Source organism: Rhinatrema bivittatum, chromosome 8 (assembly GCF_901001135.1).
Source record: "Rhinatrema bivittatum chromosome 8, aRhiBiv1.1, whole genome shotgun sequence".
In the NCBI taxonomy this organism is placed as follows: Eukaryota; Metazoa; Chordata; class Amphibia; order Gymnophiona; family Rhinatrematidae; genus Rhinatrema; species Rhinatrema bivittatum.
Window position 1 is genome coordinate 82,509,901 of NC_042622.1, and position 17,069 is coordinate 82,526,969.

Consider the following 17,069-nt stretch of genomic DNA (forward strand, 5'->3'; position numbering starts at 1 on the left):
GAAGTCTCCTGTTAAACCTCTTGGGCTGGGGGTGATAGGGAGAGGTGTGTGACTTCCTAACCCCAGCCACCTGCAACATCTCTTTAATGAGTCTGCTTTCAAAATCCCTCCCCTGGTCAGAGTGTATCCGGGCTGGGAGTCCATAGTTCACAAAGAATTTCTCCCATAATACTCAGGCAACAGTCTCTGCTCTCTGGTCCTTGGTGGAGTATGCCTGTGAATACCTGATGAAATGGTCTGTCACAACCAGAATGTTCTCTTTACCCTGGGAGTCCATTTCTAAAGTCAAAAGTCTTTACACACCAATTCCAAAGGGCCTTGACTAGTAATGTTTACCTTCTCTGCTGCTCTGTGCGGTAGGGTCTTTCTTTTTATATAACTAGTACATTGTCTACAATGTTTGTTTGGTTTTGTTTTTTTATTTAATGCTTTTATTGGCAAAAGTTTAAAACAACAATACAGTGTACTGGCACAGTAAACAAGAACAGAGCAACTCTTGTAAAGTACACAATTAAGAATATTCTTATCCCAGCCCTCCCTCCCCATACCAAACTTGTTGCATGTTAGCATTAGGTAACATTCAAAGTCAAGACATAGATATTAGCATAATTGCCAGGTATCACCATTTATCTGAAAACATTAAAAGGAAATAAGAATGTACAGCATATCAAAACATCGTACTGTTAAGAATGAGTATATGGAAATGCGATAAAGGAAGGGAGAGCTATAGAAGGCATTGAGTGGCCCAGTCAGGCTATCATGAAAGACCAAAAGTTTAAAAGAAATACTCTGGGACAGAGCGAGATCCAATCGGGAAGTTTGAATGTCAAGAGGATGTACAAAACCTTCAGTCTATGTAGTATCATGTGACCAGTGCCAAGAGAGAAAAGGAGTCCAGATCGCTTGGTATATTGACATACGTTGGTGACGAGTAGTGGTGATGTGTTCCAAGACTTGTAGTTTATGTAGGCGACTGATAAAATCTTTCATCGTGGGTATATTAGGACTCCGCCATTTACAGGCCAAAGCCGTGCGTGCCACTATATAGATTTGCTGACATAGTCGTTGAGTATGAAGAGGGAAAGCTTCTACTGGTTTTCCCAGAAGAACATTTGACAGATCTGCCGGTATGGCCTGTTTTACCATATGAGAAATCCAGTCCGTAACCTCCTTCCAGTAGGGAGTAATGACCGGGCAGGACCACCAGATGTGCAAATAAGTTCCAAGTTGCCCACATTGTCGCCAGCATAGGTTCGATGAATCCGGGTACATTATAGCCAAACGTGTGAGTACATAGTGCCAGCGATACAGCATTTTCAGGCAGTGCTCTTGAAGTTGGGCGGACAAGGAACTTTTACGAGCCTGGAGAAACAAATCTTCCCAGTCTTCAATACTCCAAGTTAGATTAAGCTCTCTTTCCCAGGCCAAAGAGCAGTCTAACTTATTAGACTGCGCTCCCTGCAAAAGTATATAGAGTTTCAAAATTGCTTTCTTAACACCTTGAGGATGCATACAGTGTGTTTCTAGCATAGTTTTCCTGATCTCTAAACTGGAAGGGGAGAATATGGATCTAATAAAGTGTGTTACTTGAGGATACTCCAGAAATGGAATAACTGTATTGGGAAACTTTGACATTAGAGACAGGTAGGTTATTATCTCTCTTTCTTGTATTATATCTCCAATAGTAGTCAATCCCAGAGTTTTCCAAACCAGGAATGAGTTGGTGGGGAGTCCTATTGGGAAATGTGTGTTATGGAATAGTGCAGATGAGAGATGATATGGCATGTGTCCTACCAATTTCAATTTACAACGTGACCACACCTTTAGCGTAGTCCCAAGTGGCAGTGGGAGGTGAAGTACAGTATGCCATGTGGAGCGTAGTTGCCAGAACATCACCTCAAGGGGCATATTCCCCACCAGGTGTTGTTCAATGAGCTGCCAGGGAGCTGGGCACATACCTCTGGAATGTATAATGAGTAATATCTTCAGTTGTGCCGACGCATAATACCATTCCAGGTTGGGAACTCCCAATCCTCCATATCCCTTGGAGCGAAAAAGGACTGTTCGAGCAACCCGTGGTGGTCTTTTCCTCCAGATGAGGTCAAAGATTTTTTTCTGAAGACTCCTCAGTAAACTAGCAGACAGGTAAATAGGTAACGTGATGAAAAGGTAGAGAAACTTGGGGAGAACGTTCATTTTAATTATGGCAATACGCCCAAGCCAAGATTGAGGGTCCCTGTACCAGCGAAGTAGATCATTTTTGACAGCCTTGATCAATGGAAGATAGTTTATATGATACAATCGGTCGATATCTGCACCCAGGTAGACACCTAAGTACCGTAAAGGGTTAGCCATCCAACAAAAAGCTAATTGATGCTGTAGACATAGTACTTCAGGAGCAGGTACATTTAAATTAAAGATTTCCGACTTCTCTACATTAACTTTAAATCCGGATACCACACTAAATTTCTGAATAGCTGTCAGCACTGCCGGGAGCGAGGTCTGTGGATTGGTAAGAGTGAAAAGAATGTCATCCGCAAAGAGAGTGAGTTTGTATTGAGACGACCCAAGTTGTACCCCAGTAATAGTGGTGCTAGACCGAATTGTGGTGGTAAAAGGTTCAAGGAAAAGTGCAAAAAGCAGGGGGGACAGGGGACAGCCCTGATAAGTGCCTTGCTCTATTGTAAAGCTGGTCCCATAGCCTCCATTGACCTTTACTTGTGCTGACGGACTATTATACAATTGATGAATCCACTGCAAAAAATATTCCCCGAACCCCATTCTAGTAAGAGTGTGAAACAAAAAAGGCCAGTGCACCATATCGAACGCCTTTTCGGCGTCGATGGCGAGGAGTACACTCGGGATGTCTTCTCTGCGTACCCACCATATAAGGTTTACCGCTCATCGTACATTATCGGAGGCAGATCGTCCTGGGATGAATCCCACCTGATCTTGATGTACTAAGTCCGATAATATATTATTAAGACGTTCTGCTAGAATGCGCGCCAGTAATTTAAGATCAATGTTGATCAGCGATATCGGTCGATAGGACCCACATAAAGTGGAGTCTTTGCCTAGTTTGGCAATAACTGATATTCCAGCTATGTTAGATTGGGGGCCTAAGGTCCCCCCAGTCCGTAACGTATTGAAGACTTCCATCAAAAAGGGTGCCAAGGTATTGGAGAAGGTTTTATAATATTTGCCAGTCAGACATCCAGGCCTGGGGCTTTGCCAGCTTTCAAAATCTTGATCGCCTTTTGTACCTCTATCAAGGTGATGGGGCTATCCAATATTTCCCATTGGGATGGAGTCAGGGAGGGAACTGAGGCTGTATCCAAATACTGGTCTATGTCCAATAACAAGATATCAGTACGTGACTTATACAGTTCAGCATAAAAATTTGTAAAACATTGGTGAATATCGGTGGTGTTAGTCATCATTAAGAACATAAGAAATTGCCATGCTGGGTCAGACCAAGGGCCCATCAAGCCCAGCATCCCGCCTCCAACAGAGGCCAAAACCAGGCCACAAGAACCTGGCAATCACCCAAACACCAAGAAGAACCCATGCCACTGATGCAATTAATATCAGTGGCTATTCCCCAAGTATAATTGATTAATAGCCATTAATGGACCTCTCCTCCAAGAACTCATCCAAACCCCCCCCCCCGAACCCAGCTACACCACCTCACCAACCACCTCCCCCGGCAACAAACTCCAGAGCCCCACCGTGCACCGAGCGAAAAAGAACCCCCTCCGACCAGTCCCAAATGCGCTACCTGCCAACCCCATGGAATGCCCCCCAGTCCCTCCACCATTCGAAAGCGCAAACAACCGAGTCACATCCAATCGCTCAAGACCTCCCATGATCTTGGTTGGTTTCTGCCCAGGAGACTGCCTGGGCCCTCGTAGAATAAGCCTTTTTTTTTTTTTTTATTTATAAACTTTTTTATTTTGTCTTGTTGCACAATTATACAAGCAAAGGCAAACAATGTATCTATCCAGTAATCCTGAAAAGAAAAACATAATTCTTTTGCAGAAGGAAGTCCTAGACAAAGCTAAACCAGTAAAATCCGAAATAACAGCTTGAGTAAAAGACTTAGTTTAAATAAATTATGCTTAATGGGCGCCGAAGGGGTCATAAGCAGAGACGCTGGGCCCCTACAACTATTACAGCCACAGCACTGCTCTTTACCTGCTGAATTCTGCTGCCTCTGAGACCAGCTGAGGCTTTTTTCAAGCTGATTACTATCTGCCTGGACCTCGGGTCCTGCGTTCTCTTGCCGCTTCCTCCTTCGGCTGCTGGATCCGCCCACTGCTGACATCACAAGGGCGCCGAAGGGATCATAAGCAGAGACGCTGGGTCCCGGCGTCGTGCGCCAAAGCCGTGCAACAAAGGGGCATGCCCCTTTGTGCGCCCCTTCGTGCACCCATTCGTGCTCCTCTGTTTATTTATTGATTTAATAATTTCTTTTTTTCAAACAGATAGCACTTTGTCATCACCACTGTACAACGCTGATGGAAGGCAGAATCTTGACTTCCCTGTGGATTCTTGATTTTAGCAATACTGTTACGAAACATTGCCCCCTTAAGGTGCCGCGCGAGTAGTCGGCCTGCCTTGTTACCCCCCTCGAAGTAAGTTTGTTTGGTGATATTCAAGGCATGAGCTATTCAGTCATTGTCCAAAGTTTGAAGCACCTTACGTGCCAGATTCAATTGTGTATAGAAAGGAGCCGAGGGTTGTATCATATGTTGCTGGGATAGAGACTTAATTTCCTGCAATATTGACTTCCTTTTTTTCATCTCTGATGCGTTTACAATAGGAAGCTCTAGAGAATAACTCACCCCTAATATATGCCTTGGAACATTCCCAGATCAATGTAGGAGAAGATTCTGTATGGTTCTGATTTTGAAAAAAAATTGAGTAACAGGTCTTCAACTCGGTGAACGTACTGAGTATCCTCTAATAGGCTTTCGTTCAAGCACCAGTATTGTGTACCCCTGGAGATATCCTGGACAGCAAGGTCTAACCAGACAGGCACGTGATCACTCCACGTTATCGGTTCTATCTCAACTCTCTTTACGTTTTGTTTTTTTTGTTTAATCGGTTTTTATTATAAAACTTGAACAATTCCATGTGTACAATAGTCAATACAAATTGAAAATATTACAACATCATAAAATCTGCTTGTCCGGAGAAACCATTTAGCAGGTATCCTCTCCTGATGTAAACTACCTGATCATTGCAATACAATTGAAAATGTTATCATTACAGATATTATCCATTGTATCGTTATGGCTGAACTGTATGCTAATAAACAATTATTTCTGAACCGACTATTGGTGTCTGATATATATATAAAGTAATCCCCTTCCCCCCCCCCCCCCCCTCCTCCCCCCCTGGTCAACTTTGTATACTTTTTGGAAATGTGGTTCTGCAAGGTAATCTCTTTTATAAGCACTTCAGTGATAGGTTCACCTTATGAGTTCCTTATCCACAACATCTATTGCGGTAGGAGAATTTAACTCTGTTTAGAGAGCCAGAGTTCATGGGGCGCCCATATCCGAAGGAATTGTGATATTCAATTTTGTTTATATGCTGTGATTTTTCCCAGAGAATAAAGTGTCTGAACCCTGGCTTGTATTAGTGCCAGTGAAGGAGTTTCTTCAGTTTTCCAGAATTGTGCTATAGCACATCTAGTGGCAACCACACCAAATTTAACCCAATGCCAATGGTCTGTCTTTTCCTCTCCATTCTCCAAATTGAGGAGTGCCTGAGGCGCGGAAAGTATAATTGGTGCTTATAGATTGTCTCCCATCCAATCAAATAGCTGAGACCACACCTTTTGTATCTTGGGACAATTCCACCACATGTGTAAAAAGGTACCCTTATCACTACATAGTTTCCAACACTTATTAGAGCTAGCGTGGTTCATATGGTGTAATTTGTCAGGAGTAGTGTGCCATCGATATAATAATGTATAGCCATTTTCTATATGGCCAGCTGAGATTAAGCCCTTACCAACATTTTGGAAAATCTTTGTCCATGTAGTCTCTGCTAAGGTGTCAGAAATGTCTCTTTCCCAGGCCCTTAAGTGGAGGTATTGAAAGTTGGGTTTCCCCACCAGCAAAATGTACAGTTTGGATATAATTTTTTCCGTCTTATCAGCAAGTCTGCACATACATTCAAATGTCGTGATACCCTGGTTAAGATCATTACCCACCATCCGGCTAGTAAAGAAATGTCTAATCTGTAAATAAGAAAATATTTCTCTTGCGGGCAATTGGTACTTATGTTGTATTGACTCAAAAGGGATCATACCTCCTGGCTTCCACAATTGTTCGAACTTATATACTCTGTTGAATCTCCAACAGCTAAAAGCTGCTGAAGATTGACAAGGTCTAAATAGGGTATTGTGAAAAATGTGGGAGCTATGAAAGTAAGTCTTATTTCCCACTAATAGAGATTTCCATCGTGACTATATAGTGTAGGTTACTAGAGCCGTTTCAGGCAGGGTAATGGGCAATCGCCATGAGGATTTAGGCTGCCACACCAATGCTGAAATAGGCATGCTGCCTAGAATGGCCTGTTCCAACTTCACCCAAGGCGACTGTTTGCTTTACTTATGCCAATCTATAATCGTTTTCAGGTGTGCTGCTGCATGGTACCAGTGTAAGTTAGGTACTCCCAATCCTCCTTGCGTTTTCGGTAGGAACAGTATCTTTTTTGCTATTCTTGGCCGTTTTCCCTTCCATATAAATTTAAAAAGTCGCCTCTGCCACTTTTCTATTATTTTTGGTGGTAAGGCTATTGGGAGAGTTTGAAAAAAGTATAGAAGCCTGGGGAGAATATTCATTTTAAGGACCACAATTCTGCCTATCCAGGATATATGGTATCTGTCCCATTCCTCCAAATTTGTGTAAATCTTTTCCATAAGGGGTGGGTAATTTAATTGGAACAAATCATCCTGATTACCTTTATATATCCCAAGATACTTGATCTTAGATTTGGTCCATCGAAAGGGATGATTCTTTTTGAGTCTATCTACTATTGGATCAGGTACGGAAATGTTGAGAATTTCTGATTTTTCCCAGTTTACTTTAAACCCAGAAACTTGACTAAAGTGCGTAATCTCTTGACAAATTGCCGTCAAGGAATCTACAGGGTCGGTGATGGTAAATAGGATATCATCGGCAAACTGCGATAATTTAGAACAGAAATCTCCCACCTGGATACCCTTTATGTGTTCATGCCTACGAATCCTGTGGGTGAAGGACTCTAAAAAGAGCGCATAAAGTAGGGATGAAAGAGGGCAACCTTGCCGAGTGCCCCTGCCAATGGGGAATGTCTGGGAATAACCCCCATTAACTTTTAGACAAGCAAGCGGGGTGTCATATAATTTTCGAAACCACCCAATAAAATGATCCCCCACCTGCAAGGTTTGAAGAGTTTGAAAAAGAAATGGCCAGTGAACATAGTCAAATGCTTTTTCTGTGTCAATGGCTAAGAGCAGGCACGGGATGCTGTGGCGTTGAGACCACCAAATGGAATTAACTGTCTTACAGACATTGTCAGACGCCATACACCCTGGTATACATCCCGATTGATCAAAGTGCACTAGCCCCGTAGAATGGAATTCAATCTGTTTGCCAGAATTTTTGCTAATATTTTCATGTCTAAATTTATTAAGGAAATTGGTCTGTAAGATCCAGAGTGTGGGGTCCCGACCAGGTTTAGCTAGAATTGTGATTCCCACTGTCTTGGTTACTGGGGAAATTCTTCCTGTGCCTCTTAAAGAGTTAAATGCATTTACTAATAAAGGGATTAATTGGTCAGCAAACGTTTTATAAAAGGCAGCTGTGTAGCTGTCGAGGCCTGGAGATTTGCCCACTTTTAAACTTTTAATAGCCCATGCCACTTCAGCCCTGGAAATCTCCTTGTCTAACATGTCCCTTTGTGATTGCAATATCTTTGTGATTGCGATAGCATCATGCAGATATGTTGTAATCTGTTCAGGGATTATGGCACTGTCCTTAGTGTACAAATTGGTGTAAAAGCGCAGAAATCCACCAGATTTCTCTCCTTGACCCTGAGCACATCTGCAATCAAGGGATCAGTCTGATGTGCTTGTCGAATGGCCTACAAAGTCAATCTTGGCATGTTAGTAGTGACCAGAGACACAACATCACAGTAGGTAGGGGGGAATGCTGTTGGTAGGGATCCCCAAGCTGTCTGCAGCATGACATAAATTCTCAGTATCACCTTCAGTCCCATCCCTGTTGCTACTCCAGTCTCTGATAAAATGTGTCAGTCCAGCTGGGTAATGTCACTCTGTGGGGCAGCCAGGACAGTACATCTGCGGCCCTGTTTGCACAACCAGGTCGGTACTGCAAAACAAATTTTTAAAGGGATAATGTTGCCCAGCACAGTGCCCAGTTACATCCACCTTAAATGAATCCCCATATAAGTAATTCCTGGATTTGTCCACAACCACCCACTTAAGGGCTAAGAACTCGTTTATGAGCAGGGTAGTTTCTCTGTTTTACTCAGACTGTGGCTTGCATAGGACACAGATCTTAGTCCTCCTGGATGTGGCTGATAAAAAACCACCCCATAGCCCTCCAGGCAAGCAACTGTATGCAGTTCATAGAGCTTGCCTGGGGACACTGAATGGTCCTTCTAAAGGCATCCTCACATTCTTGAGTCCATCTTACACCAAATGACTCTGATACTTTGTAATATGCCCTCTTGTCAGGCACCCTGCGCTTCTGCTTCTTGTTCACAGGTGGATAACCATGCATTTCCCCAATAATGGATTTACAATCTCTGAATAATCTTTCAGTGTCTATATAATAACCCCTAAATCCAAGAAAGAAACGTAACTCTCTGAAGTTGGCTGGACATGGTCAGGTGGTGAGGGCAGCTATCTTGGGGTTTGTGGCTGCTTCTTCATTAGAAACAACATGCCCAGTATACTTAGCCTCAGCTTGACAAAATTTGCATTTGTCCAATGATAATTTTAGGCCACACTGTGCCAGCCAATCAGGTACCTTAAGTAGCCTTTCTTCATGCTCTTCTAGGGTTTTCCTGAAGACTAGCAGGTCATACAAGTACACTAGCACTCCTAATAGATTCCTGTCCCCCATGGTCTTCTCCATTGACCTTTGAAAGGTAGCTGGGGCCCCGGAGACTCCCCTGGTGGAGTCAGTTAAATTGGTAAAACCCTAGTGGATATATAAATGCAGTTTTTTCTTATCAACCTCGCTCATGGGTATTTGGTAAAACCCACTGTGTAGGTCCAGGACAGAGAACCACTGACTTCCAGTCAGAGAATCAAGAGCATCAACAACTCATATTTCCCAAACTCCAATCAAATATTTCAAAACCTATGATGAGTAAAACATCCAATAATTAGATTATGTTCTAATATTTAAAAACAATAGAAACATCAAATTACACCTATAATTAAAACTAATAAGGATTAAAAAATATCCTTTTCTCCACTGACAAGAATCCTCAGCTTGTCTGGAGAGGCGACGGCAGAATGGCTGGAAGAGAAAGCGGTTTTAATAAAAACTACAACCCCGAGAAATGACGTGGAGGCCGCAAGCACTGCGGTTAAATCATTCATTTTGGAGAGCCTGATCACTCTAGGCTCCAAGGGTATGGAGACCGAGGAACATCAGCAGAGTGGAGGAGAAGGGGACCCTGAAGTTACAGGGAGAAGCGAACCTGAGGTGCACATTTTTTTGTAATTTACCGCTGGTTAAACCTCAAGTAATAACCTTGGACATTATATGGAAGGTATTAGTCTCAATGGACAGTTCTATAAAAGCCCTGACGGGCATGTTGAAAGATAATTTACAAAACACCAAGAAGTTAGATTCTAAGATATTGGTATTAGAAAATACAGTGAAAGAGATCCAACAAAAAGTAGAAAAAAATGAAGAAGTGCAGTATAATCTAATTAAATCAGATACAATCTGTTTAAATAGAATGGAGAAATTGGAAAATGAACAAAGAAGAGCTAACTTGAGAATAATAAATTTCCCAAGGATGAGAGCAGTATCCCCAAGTGATATGTTTAAAAGTTACTTAAAGGATATTTTGAATTTTCCTGAAGAGGGGATACCTGCTATCTCCAAGATTTATTATATACCTGGATCTAAAGAAAGGAAGGAAGAACAATTACTACAACAACAAGGAGGACAAGAAGTTTCATCACTGACTGTTTCTGCTTTACTTGATTTGACTTTAGATACAGTCATTGATACAAGGGAAACCCTGTTAGTATCATTTGTGTTTATTATAGAGAGAGACGCAGTACTAAGTTTTTTTCTGCGTAATCAAGACCGTGGTTTTCATGGACATAGAGTCTGGGTATATCCGGATGTAACTAAGGTTATGCAAGAAAAAAGGAGAAAATTTCTACAGATGAGGCCTGAAGTTGTATCTAGGGAGGCAAAATTTATTTTACATTCTCTCTGTAAATATATTGTGATATATCAAGGCTCCAGATACATCTTTTTTGAACCTGCACAATTACGAGTATACCTAGATTCGCATTCCTGAAAGGAACATCAGAGATTCCGTATTAGAGGATTAAATCATGGGGTACACGATATACGGCTAATGCTTTATTAATGAATAATATTTCTTTTCAATACTGTTTGTATTATCTTGGACCCCCCCATTATTTATAATTATCAGATAGGTATACTATTACTATGTTATAGAAGTATTAATATCTTATATAAGAATATTGGATATATCTGTTTTCTCTGAACATATAGTTCTGTTATATATTTGAAATTTCACTAAAAATTTAAAAAAAAAAATCCTGTTCTCCATACCTGGGATCTTTTGATTTCCAGTCACCCTGAGATTATCATGTATTAGTGGAGGTAGGGCCACACAAACTGACTTCTCTCTCTCCCTCACTCACACACACATATTAACACATTAATTCTTTCAGACACTTCCTCTCTCATATATATGCCAATGCTTTCACACTCATTCCCTCTCTCACACTCAGAGGCTCTCACAGACACACAGTCTCTAAACACAGACATACATGCACCCAGGCTCTCACACATTCAGGCTGTCATACAGACATATACAGACATCCACAGTCTCTCACACAGACAGTCTCTAAACATAGACACACACAGATATACATGCCCCCAGGCTCTCACACATACAGGCTGTCATACAGACATATACAAACTCACAGGCTCCCACACAGACACACAAGTTCTCACACAGAAATGCACACACAGGCACACAAGAGCTCACACAGACACGCACACGGGCTCTCACATATACATGCTCTCGTACAGATATATATATATACATCCACCATTGCTCATGCAGATCAACACACATACAGGCACACAACATTTCACACAGACACATGCACACAGGCTCTCCCACATACAGGCTCTCGTACAGACACATGCACACACCCACAGGCTCTCACACAGACAAATACACATACATGCACACAAGTTCTCACACACGCATGCACACAGACTCACACATATAGGCTCTCGTAAAGACACACAAGCTTTCACACAGACATAAACACACACACACACGGCCTCGTGTGCACTTCAGGCCGTGGTGGGATGGGCATCACCAAGGCCCCACTGGCCTTCTCTGCACTTCGGGCTATGGTGGGATGGGCAATGCTATGGCCCTGCCAGCCTCTTCACTTGGGTCTGTGGCTGGATGGGCATCGCCACAGCCCCACCGGCCTCCTCTGCACTTCAGGCCATGGCAGGACGGCTGCACCATGGCTCCACTGGCTCCTCTGCACTTAGGGCTGTGGTGGGATGGGCACTGCCACGGCACCATGGGGCTCTTCCTCACTTTGGGTCATGGTGGGATGGTGCCACCATGGCCTCGCCGGCCTCCTCTGCACTTTGGGCCATGGCAGAATGGGCATCGCCACAACTTAGCCAGGCATCCTACACTGGGAATGGGGCGAGTTGTGTGCACCTGCAGGAAAAGTGTGCACAAGCACACATGTGCGGCTTAGAATTGCACGTATGTATGAGCATATAACTTTTCCGGTACCCGTGTGCAGCTTAGAGGGAACATTAGTGGTGGGCAGCAGCACTTATGGTTCTAGGGGGAGAGCCAGAGAAGATACAATGGCTTCACCAAGTTGGTGGTGCTTGGCACACCCCATTTTAAAGTTGGTGGTGCCTGTGCACTATGGACGCTACACTCCTGAGTTCCCCTAGGTGGGAGCAACCAACATTGGAGAGTCAAGTCTGGTCTGAAGGGTCTCCAACCTTGACTCCAACTCATGGATTCTAGCCGGGTATTCTTTCTTTGGAGTTGAGGTGGGTCCATGGTGCCCTCCCCCATCTCTTTGCTCCTGTGGATTCCAGCAGGGTTTTTTTTTTTAATGATCCTGGAGGGTCTTAATCTCTGGTATTACTCTCCCTTCCAATTTGTGGTGGGGTCCCTCTCTGTTGGGGTGACTCAGAGAGCTCCTCATAGCCTCTCAGTCCTCGTCTTCCCTGATCCCTCTCATTACAATAGTAAAGGGAGGAGGGTCCCTTCTCTTTTCTGCTAACCCAATTTTGATCAGGTCACATCTGAGTATAAAGCCCCCCCCCCCTGACTGTTCTATTCGAGCCCTGTCCATGTCCTGTGCCGTGATTGCTCCCTTTCTCACAGCTTTCAGAAGGACATGCTCTAGATGGCTGCATATTGAGAGAGCTTCTCCCCAGGCCTCTGCATGGTAGTTTTGAAGTTTTTGTCTTCTGTACTACCATACATGCCGGATAAAATATCCAAGCAATCCAGGGCAGTAACATCAGGCTTGGAAAGGATCAGAGAGATTACTGCATCAAGGACAGGGGCAAGCAAACTCTCTATCATCCTCTTCCTTTTCTCCAACTCAGTGCATTGCCGTTCTTGTAGCATCTGAAGGGCCAGGACCATCCAATGGTCAAATTCTTCTTCTCCTGGTGGGTTGAGCTCAACTCCTGAGAATACACTCAACTTCTTATATGGGCTGGTATCATAGTGGGGCTGTAGGCACTTCTCTAGCACCTTCCCCATGGTACCAATTAGTGTGTTGGGTGAATAGACAGGCTGACCTGCCTGGGGAAGAATCCCTGCTACATCCTGCAGAGTTTTTACCTCAGTTCTTAACAGGGTCTGTAATTTTTCCTGCCAACTACCAGGAGGCTGGGATAGAACATCCACCCTCCCACTAGGGTTAAGGGGAACAGACACTTTACTCCCCATAGTGACTAAAGAAACAGATACCTCTTCTGCCGGCAAAACTGTAAGGGGTGATTTGTTAGGATCTAAATCCATAGAGCAAGTACAGAAAACTTTCACATCCCCCTGTGCATCATCATAAAATCTCCCCCAACCTTCACTTGCCCCAACACCTGGAGCTCATCGGTAGCTGATTCCATGTACTCAGGGATACCATTCACCAATATAGCCTGTGACACCTCTACCCCAAGTTTTCAACACCAGTACATCCTTAGCATCCTGTCTTGTTCACAGTAAGAAAAATCAAAATTAAAATGATCTCAGCAGTGCCTCCAAAAATGTATGTAATGCCCCTTTGACTGCTTACCTCACAGGGCATTCCTGGGTCGGGGACTGACCTGGTAGGAGCGCCCCTAAAGCAGACTCTGTCATTCCTCACATTCTTGGCACCTGGGGAAGAAGGTGTTAGGAGGTCGGATTTCCCTCCCTTCACCCCCAGGAAAACAAATGGGACTGTGAACAAGGGGGCCCTGCTTCTGCCTCCTGGTCAATCAGTTGTGTTCACACCCTCCTGGGAAACTTGAGAACACCTCTTAATACTGCACAAGGTGACCCCTCCTTCTTTGGGGGAACCAACTCCATCACTAGATCTGCCAGTATCCTCAGGCTCTTCTTCCTTGGAAGGAGAGTTTTCCCTTACTTGAATTTACAGCTCTAGTAAACTCATAGCTTGCTTATCCCCCAAAGGATTCAAGCCTGCACCAGTCTTAGCTTTCACTGAAGTCAGCTAAGCTCATTGTCAGTCATTTGCTGTTATCCAGCCTGGAAGGTTCACCTTCTCTCAGCCAAAAAGCAAAGACCAAACTTATGGATAGAGCACGTGCACAAGCCCTTCCACCCTTCCTGGCACTTTCTCTTTTTCTGTTATCTGAGAACTAAGGGGCCGATGCAAAAAAAAGCGTGGAAAGCGGGCACTGAAAAGTCAGCTCCTGCTTTCTTAATGTGCGCATGGCACCCGCAAGGGGGGCGCCATGCTTTATGGAAATTAGGGGGTCGCGCTAGCAAGGAGGTGCTAGGGTCGCTTGCACCTCCTTGCTAACACGAACCTGCGGCGGCTGCTGGTTATGAAAACCGACGCCGGTTAGCTCGCCATCGGTTTTCATAACTGGTCGTCTGCCAAGGTTTTGTTTGTTTTTTTTTTACTTAAGAAGTACAGAAAAGCAGTTTTTTCTGCTTTTCTGTACTTCTTTTCCATGTGCTCAGCTATTAACGCCTGCTCCAGGCAGACGTTAATACCTGAGAGCTAAATGTGCATCTGAGATGCACACTTTTTTTTTTTAATGCAGAGTGAATGAGTAATAGCCTCATTCACATGCATTTGCATGTGAGCAGCGCTATTGCATTCACTCTGCTTCGGACGTGCATTAAATAGGCGCTAATCCTCCTATTGCATTTGAGGGAGGATTAGCACCTATTTAACCCCCGTCTGACTGCGGGTTATACAGTACGCTTGGCTGAGCGCACTGTATTGCATCAGCCCCTAAGTATCCAAGGTTTCTGGCACCCCTTGTTAATCAGGGTGAGAATCTGTTGCTTCCTAGGACTGTTTTTCAGAACATTTCTCTCACAAACCTCTCTCTCACTCAGAATTCTTCAATGTAAGACTTCTTCAGTCAAAGTTCTGTGAGTTAGAATTTTGCCATCTTTTATTTTTAAAGTGATGTTTCACTGCAAGTTATATGCAGTAGTCAAAGTAGTCTCTGACTCATCTATTCAATGGTCATTTAAGCACTTTCACAGTAAGGGGTCTGGCAACCTTTTCAAACTCACTCTGATTTTCCTGGGCTGGTGGCTCATTTTACATAGCTGCATGGCCCTCTTTTGTTCTGCTGCAGTTCACTTAAATGGTAGCAAGCTCTTTACTCCCCTCTCTCTTGGAAGGGTGGAGGGGTTCAATTATTATTATAACAATAGATGCCACTGGTAAGAGTTCTGGATTTAGAATTTGAAAGTTGAGGGTTCAAATCCTGAAATCCCTAGTTGGAAAAATAAGCTATGGCAGAGTAAGTGTGGAACCCTCACAGTAATCTATATCATGCTTGGTGATCTCTGTAGCAGCCATGTCTCTGTGCTGGTGTTGCTGGATTTCTCATCAGAATTTGACACTGTAGACCACTTTATTATGCTTTCTGAGTTGGCAGAGGCAGATATGAGGTCATCATTGATGTTTCTTTTTCCTTATCTAAACACATCCAAAACATTGCTAAATCATGTTGTTTCTTGCCCTATAATTTCACTAAAATTTATCTCTTCCTTTCTGAGCATGCTACCAAAACACTCATCCTCCCATCATTTAGACTACTGCAACTTACTCTTCACATGCCTCCTGCTGAATCATCTTTCTCCACTGTGTTCTATTCAAAGTTTGGCTGCATTGTTTATCTTCCTTCAGTGTTGCTATGACCATGTAACTCCTCAAGTCCACTTCCGCATACAGTTCAAGCTTTTCTTACTTGCCTATAACTGCATTCCCTCTGTAGCTCCTCATTGTCTATCTTTACTTTTCCTTCCCTACACCCTTCCTCATGAGCACTGTTCATTGAGCAAGTTGCTCTTATCTGTGCCCTTCTACTCCACTGCCTTTTCCTAACTATGTACTTTCCACCTTCCTGCGCATATGTTTGGAATAGACTCCCTGAGTCTGTTTGTGATGCTCCCTCTCTGGCCACATTCAAATCCAGTCTAAAACTCACCTTTTTCAGGCTGCTGTTAATGCCTTTTATATGTATCTGTACAGCATTGTGCATATTTAGTAGCGCCTTATAAAAATGATAAGTAGTGGTAGCATGACTGGCACAGTATTAGCATGACTCAGATCCTATCTGTCAGACAAACAACAGACTGTACAGTTCACTGGTTCCTCACCTTCATCTTGGGTTCTGACCTGTGGGGTCAACTGATCTATTTAATAACTGTCTTAAGCCAATAAGCCAGCTGATCCTCTCTTTTGATTTAAATCTCTTTATCTTTGAATACCTGGTGATGCCCTTCGGCTTGTGCAATGCCCCGGCTGACTTCCAAAACATGATGAACGACATTCTGCGTGATCTACTCTACCAATGTGTCATTGTGTACTTAGATGACATCTTGATATTTTCCCAGGACCTGAATACCCATCTAGAAGATGTCAAAAGAGTACTGCAGAGGCTTCGCGAGAATCGTTTATACACCAAGCTGTCTAAATGCGAATTCTACAAGGAATCTGTGCCTTTCTTAGGGTACATTGTTTCAAATAAAGGTTTCCAGATGGACCCTCAGAAGCTTGAGAGTATTAAAAAAATGGAGACAACCCACTGGACTGAAAGCTCTTAGACGATTTCTGGGATTTACCAACTACTACAGAACCTTCATCAAGAATTACTCCTCACTGACTGTTCCATTAACAGCGATGACTAAGAAAGGTGCCAACGTCGCCAATTGGTCTACGGAAGCTGTGACAGCATTTCAAAAGCTAAAAGACGCCTTCTCAAGGAAGCCATACCTCCGCCATCCGGACCCTGCACGGCCCTTCATTGTGGAAGTCGATGCCTCAGATGTAGTCGATGCTAAGCCAGACCAGTGACTCTAAAATCTTGCATCCATGTTCTTTCTTCTCCAGACATTTCTCACCAGTGGAGAAGAGCTACGGCATTGGGGATAAAGAACTACTGGCAATAAAGATGGCATTTGAAGAGTGGTGCCCCTGGCTTGAAGGTGCATAACATCAGATCACTGTTTACACTGATCACAAGAATCTGGAGTAGCTCCGTCATGCCCAGCGCCTTAAC